We start from the raw sequence: 6,000 nt of genomic DNA on the forward strand, positions 1-6,000 counted from the left end.
TATTGCATCTACCTGAAACACACAGCCAATCTCTCCCCGCCCCCTCCATCCGCTTGTGTTCTTTGAAAATGAAGTGCAGAGATGTAGTTGAAGGATACAAACTACAAAGGACTCCTTCTTGCTTTGGGGCCAGACATTAAAAGCATGCGGCATTGAGTAATCAAAGCTCTTATTCCATTATAGAAATTATCAGTGTTCTTTTGAATGTATTCAAAGGTAAATTAAAGAAAACATCACTCCAGTCATGGTGCTCTCCAGAAAGAAGGTGTAAGTTAGGGTCAGGGACAAAGTTTTGGTGCCAAGTTAGTCTTTGGAGTGCATGTTCTCAAGCGGGGACAGTAGTTGCTGGAGTGACGGCTCTTTCTTTACACAGCCTTCTCCTGACACCCCCTCCAAGGGCTAATAGTGGAGGTGAATTCGCAAGGGTGAGCAGGCCACCCATTTTCTTCAGAATGAGTGATAGTGTTTCTTCTGATGCAGATGTTGAACAAGTACCACTTGTATCTTCCAAATACAAAGTAGAACAAGGTTGCATTAAACCCATAGGCTGAACTGATTCCTAATTCATACTTCTGCATTCCCGAGCAACTGGGTGTCAATCACACATGGGTGACATTTGCCTGTCAATAGAGGGATGATGGCTGGAAAGAGTGGGACTTATTACAGCGGGGCAAGAATCTGAAATGAGCGAAAGGAGCAAATCAGGCAACAACCAAATAACACTATCCCCAGTGAGCGTTGATCAGAGAGCTGCCTGTGATCTTGTCTGGAGTTTGAGTAGCACGAATCGTTTCTTTAAAATACCCCTCACTAGACTCCCCTTTCTTTCTCTTCTCTTCCACAACACAATAAGGTCAAAGAGGCAGACAGCAGGAAACAAAGATCCATCGATTCTTCCTTTTAAGCAGAAATGTCAGCAGCTCCTTGCGCTCTTCCCTGAGAGAATCAAAGGCAAAGAGTGTGTCCGAGCTACGCCACAGAGATAGGCTGAGCCAGCTCCTTATCTCCTCAGCACGCTGCTGATAAAAAGGCTCGGCTTTTTGCACTTGTAAATATTCCCACCCCTCCTTTTCCTGATTTTTGTCAGAGTCCAACCTTTAATAAAGTTGTTATCTTGCAAAGACACAATCTAGTTGCCAAACCCCTTGGCTTCAAGCTCCCATGCCATCCCATAAAAGAGATTTTTTTGGGCGGGGGGGGGCTGTTTATGCTACACCAGCTTCTCCCAAAGGGAAGGATTCTCAAACTTGGTTTTCTTCTTTGTTAGGGAACAAAATGTGAAAAGTCAATTATGCATTCCGTTTTCTGTAGTCCACATAAACATCAAGTTTTCAGATCATCAGGGCCGACTGCAAAATTCCACTTAATCTTTAGTATCAATCTGTAAACCTCAAAATGGCCCCACATAAAAATTGAGTATGTTCTATTAAACATACATATCAGGCATTATTAAGCTTGGACTGCAGGGCAAATATGTATGCGTATATAAATACACACACACTCAATCTACTTTCTCAGTTTCAAAATGGGAACAACTGTAGCTTAACTATCTGTGCTATGTCAAGTTATTCTTGCCTAAGTTGATAGGCTATTACAGATTCTTAGCTCTTAGAACTTTAATATGTTTAAAACAGTGAAAGTGAGGAAAGAGTGTGGCCACCTGTTAGGAAAGAGTGTTAGGAATATATTTCTGAGATTTTTGCTGTAAGAATACAAGGTGGATCTGACTGTTTTCACACTGAGTTACTGCTTGTCAGTAACTATCAAAAATTCATTTGGTGCTCTGTCTGTCTATCTTTCTGAAAGCAACAGCATTTGAAGCCCTCGCACACTCAAGTATAGGTGGACTTCGTTGCATGTGGTCCCGACACCCGCAGTTCACGTATCCGCAGTCAGGCAATGGAGACCTGACCTCGGTATAAGTGGTAAAACAAAGAGTTAATATATGTGTATGCACAGTTCCACCATTTTGCTTAAAGGAGCCATTTTGTGGCTCTTCTGTTTAAAAAAAAATTCTGTAATTTTTCACTGAAAATTGTCCAGTTGGCCATTGCTGGACAGCTGGAGAGCGTGGTACATTGCTTTTTTGCTCTTATTTCTGACTTTTTTTGCCCTCCAGACCCCTATCCCCACAGTTCCCATTCACTCAATGGCTCGTTATCTGCAGCTTCATTATCTGTGGTTGTAGGGCGGAATGGAACCCCTGTGGATAACAAGGTCCACCTGTATGGTTTTACAGTGCTTGGGAGATTCTAGTACTGTATAGAACAATGTATCTACACAGTTGCTTTTGCAACCCAATCTATAAGGACTGTTTCTTTTAAACTCTGGTTACATTTTTAAAATTATTTTGGCTCCTTAAATAATCACCCACCCACCTACCCTGGAAGGCTAAAATGCAAGAGCGAAGACAAATATTTATATACCGCTCTTCAACAAAAGTTCCTAAAGCGGTTTACATAGATATAAATAAAATTTTAAAAAGAGAATCACCACTTTTAATTATTTGATGTGTTAGTGCCTGATATGCTGCTCAATATTGCGTGTAACATTTGTGCAGTTAAGCAAGTGCAAATATTGTGCAAATGGAGTTGTGCAACAGTTCAGCCATTATAAAACTTGTGCAACAGTGCTCTTGTGCAACTGTGAAAATGTTACATTCTGCACACATAATGCTGCGTAGTATGTCAGCCAGTATATGTCATACATGTCTGAAGATGCCATTTCTCCAGGTTCTTTTGGGTCTTTGGCATTGCCCAGAATGAGATTCTGTTCTCTCTGGTACTTTAGTTGTGACTTATCAATAGATGAGTGTAAACTCATCTCTAGATGAATTCATCTAGAGCTAGTGTGGTATAGTAGTTAGAATGTTGGACTAGGACTGGGGAGACCTGTGTTCAAATCCCTTTTCAGCCATGAAACTCACTTGGTGACTCTGGGCCAGTCACTTCTCTCTCGGCCTAACCTACCTCACAGAGTTGTTGTGAGGGTAAACATAACCGTGTCCACTGTTCTGGGCTCCTTGGAGGAAGAGTGAGATATAAATATAAAACTAAAATAAGTCTCTGTGGCTTAGGAATCATAGAGCTGTTGTTTTTAACTTTTCAGTTTGTTGTATTCTTTTTTATACAATATAATATTAGAAATTCATTTATTTCTAAATGGTTGTAAAACTGCTCACAACCACCCCACCAATCTGCTTCTGCTGCAAACCATAGAACTAGTTAGCTTGCCCTGGGAGAGGAATATGAACATCAGACCAGAATCATGATGAGTGTGCTTCTAGAGTGCAGCTGTTGCTGATTTAATGTCCATTTGTATGCACCCTTTGTTGTCTACTCAACAGCTCCACTATTCTGCTATTAAGATGACGGAGTATAATAAACCTGTTCTGAATGAGGCTGCACTCTCCTTAAAAGACTAGGTCCACAGTTGGGGAGTTCTCCTGGATCCAGCTCTACTCCTGGATGTTCAGGTGTTGGCAGTGGGCAGGAGTGCATTTGTCCTTTTTACAGCTGGTGCACCAGTTGCACCTGTTCCTAGATCAGTCAGACCTGGCAGCTGTCACTCAAATAACAGCATCCCTCTCCTCCTGTTCTACTGCTGGTCTGTTGTCTCATTGATCTTCCGTCCAATAGAGGATGGAGGATCAATGAGACAATAGACTAGTAGCAGCGTAGGAAGAGAAAGAAGAAAACAGCAATGCTATTAATTTAAAAATAGGGAAATTACTGCTAAAACAATAGTTATGATCATTTTCCCTTGATCATTTTACAGTATGGTATGGAAAGAAACTCTTGTTAAGCGTACTGAGTTCTTTTGAACTCAAAAGAGAAGTTGCAAAGAAAGTAATATGACAGCTTCAAAAAGGGCTTTGAATTTACAACTGAAATATTTAGAACAAGTAAATTGCATGTTTGCAATTACGTGCTATCTTCTGCTAATTCTTTCCCTTCTTTAGCTAAGTCTGTTCTTCGTTATGCCTATTGTTTTGTTGTTTTTTAAAAACCCTTCTGACTGCCCTTATCTAACAGTGGCAAAACTTCTTTCCCCCCTTTTCTTTCTAAAGTTCTTGAATGTGTCAAGTTTTTAAAGAAAGAGCTGACCTCCAATTTATTACATTTGAGGACATTTTCACATATGGCACCAAAAGTATGTCCTTATTTGAGACCCTTGTGTGGTTTGTTTCCACATGTGAAAAATGGCACAATATGCATGAGTGAATGAATGATAATAACAACTTAGACACTTATAAGTTAAGTTTCTGTGTGTACATGAATGTATTATTCTTACCATAGGTCTGAAGGTACAATTGAAGTTGAATGAAAGAAGAGGCTATGTAGATTTGACAAAATATATCATTTCTGAGGAAACATTCCACATTAACTCTGCAAGCAGTCAGTGGTCAAACAGGCCACTAACTTTGGGAGTGCTTGCTAATAAAATCCAAATGGCACATGCACACACAGCAAACACATGTTACAGAGCCTATTGGAAGTTCTTCTCTGCTGAGTTGTTTTCCTGACTAAGAATCCCAACAACCAGGAGAATACAGATGTTCCTGAAAAAGTGGGAAGCCTTTAACAGGTAGCAGAGATCAGAAGCTGTCCCTGTTGCCATGTGCAGAAAGGCTAGCAGGAACATCATGCACAATAGGAGCATACTCTCTTTATCCTTCCTTCCTTCCTTCCTTCCTTCCTTCCTTCCTTCCTTCCTTCCTTCCATCCATTTATCTATCTTTCTACTTATTCCTCCCTCCCTCCCTCCATTCTGCTGTCTGTCCATATGTCCATCCATCCATCCATCCATCCATCTGCACTTTGCCACTACTAAGTAGACAAGCAGCCAGAGTAATTCCTGAGGTCCAAGGCATATCATTCAGGGCCTGATAAAATCTCGAAGGGCAGTGCATGTAGAAAAATAATCCATGTGGAGGAACTGCTCTTGCAAAATGTCTCACATTGAGCTTCTCAAGACATTAAGGAGCATGCCCAGAAACTTCTATTTGGTGGTGCATGGCCAGTTAGGAAGGGGATGGGACCAGTTGACTAAGCATCAAGAGTGTCTAGAATGGGATTCCCAGCTCTTGGTTCAGTTGCTCTCTTCTCACAGGCATGAGTCTCTGCTGTAACAAGGGAGGAGAAAATGATTTGAATACGATGAATATTTGTATACAACGAATAATATATCGCTTTTCAACAAAAGTTCCCAAGGCGATTTACGTAAATAATAAATAAATAAAATGGCCACCCTGTCCCCAAAGGGCTCATAATCTAAAAAAGAAACCTAAGGTAGACACCAGCAACAGCCACTGGAGGGATGCTGAGCTGGGGTTGGGTATGGCCAGTTGCTCTCCCCCTGCTCAATCAAAAGAATCACCACTTTTAAAAGGTGCCTCTTTGCTCAGTTAGCAGAGGGAAATGATATTCAGAATCCCTCCCAGGGGCAGAGCCACAACTGCGCGAATGGGTTCAAACTTATTATTATTATTATTATTATTTTATTTTTTATCTTATTTTATTTTACATATTTTATACCGCCCAAAACTTACGTCTCTGGGTGGTTTACAACAAGTTGAAAACATTAAAACATTAGTTAAAAACAAAAAACAAGAAATTTAAAACACAACAATTTAAAATTTTTAAATCTGACTTAGGGGCGTGGCTGTGGGGGTCCACTGGCAGCAAGCTGAACTGGGGCCAGCAGTGGCTTCCCTACGCTCCTGATCCCTCCCTTTATGTAGCAGCCATATACACCATGCTTCATAGTAGAGTGAGAGAGGAGGGGAAGTCAGTGTCCAACACTGGTGAGCAATGGAATAAGGATGCTCAATCAATCAATCAACTTTATTACGGTCAAAGGCCAGCACAGGTAGTAGTACAGTAAAATAGATAATAGAGCCCTACTGCAGGTTGCTACAGCACAGATTCATAAATGCATACAACTCTCAATGAATATAAAAATGTCTAAAAAGTATAAAATATTTAAAATATGTAAGAT

Source organism: Hemicordylus capensis, chromosome 6 (assembly GCF_027244095.1).
Source record: "Hemicordylus capensis ecotype Gifberg chromosome 6, rHemCap1.1.pri, whole genome shotgun sequence".
Lineage (NCBI taxonomy): Eukaryota > Metazoa > Chordata > Lepidosauria > Squamata > Cordylidae > Hemicordylus > Hemicordylus capensis.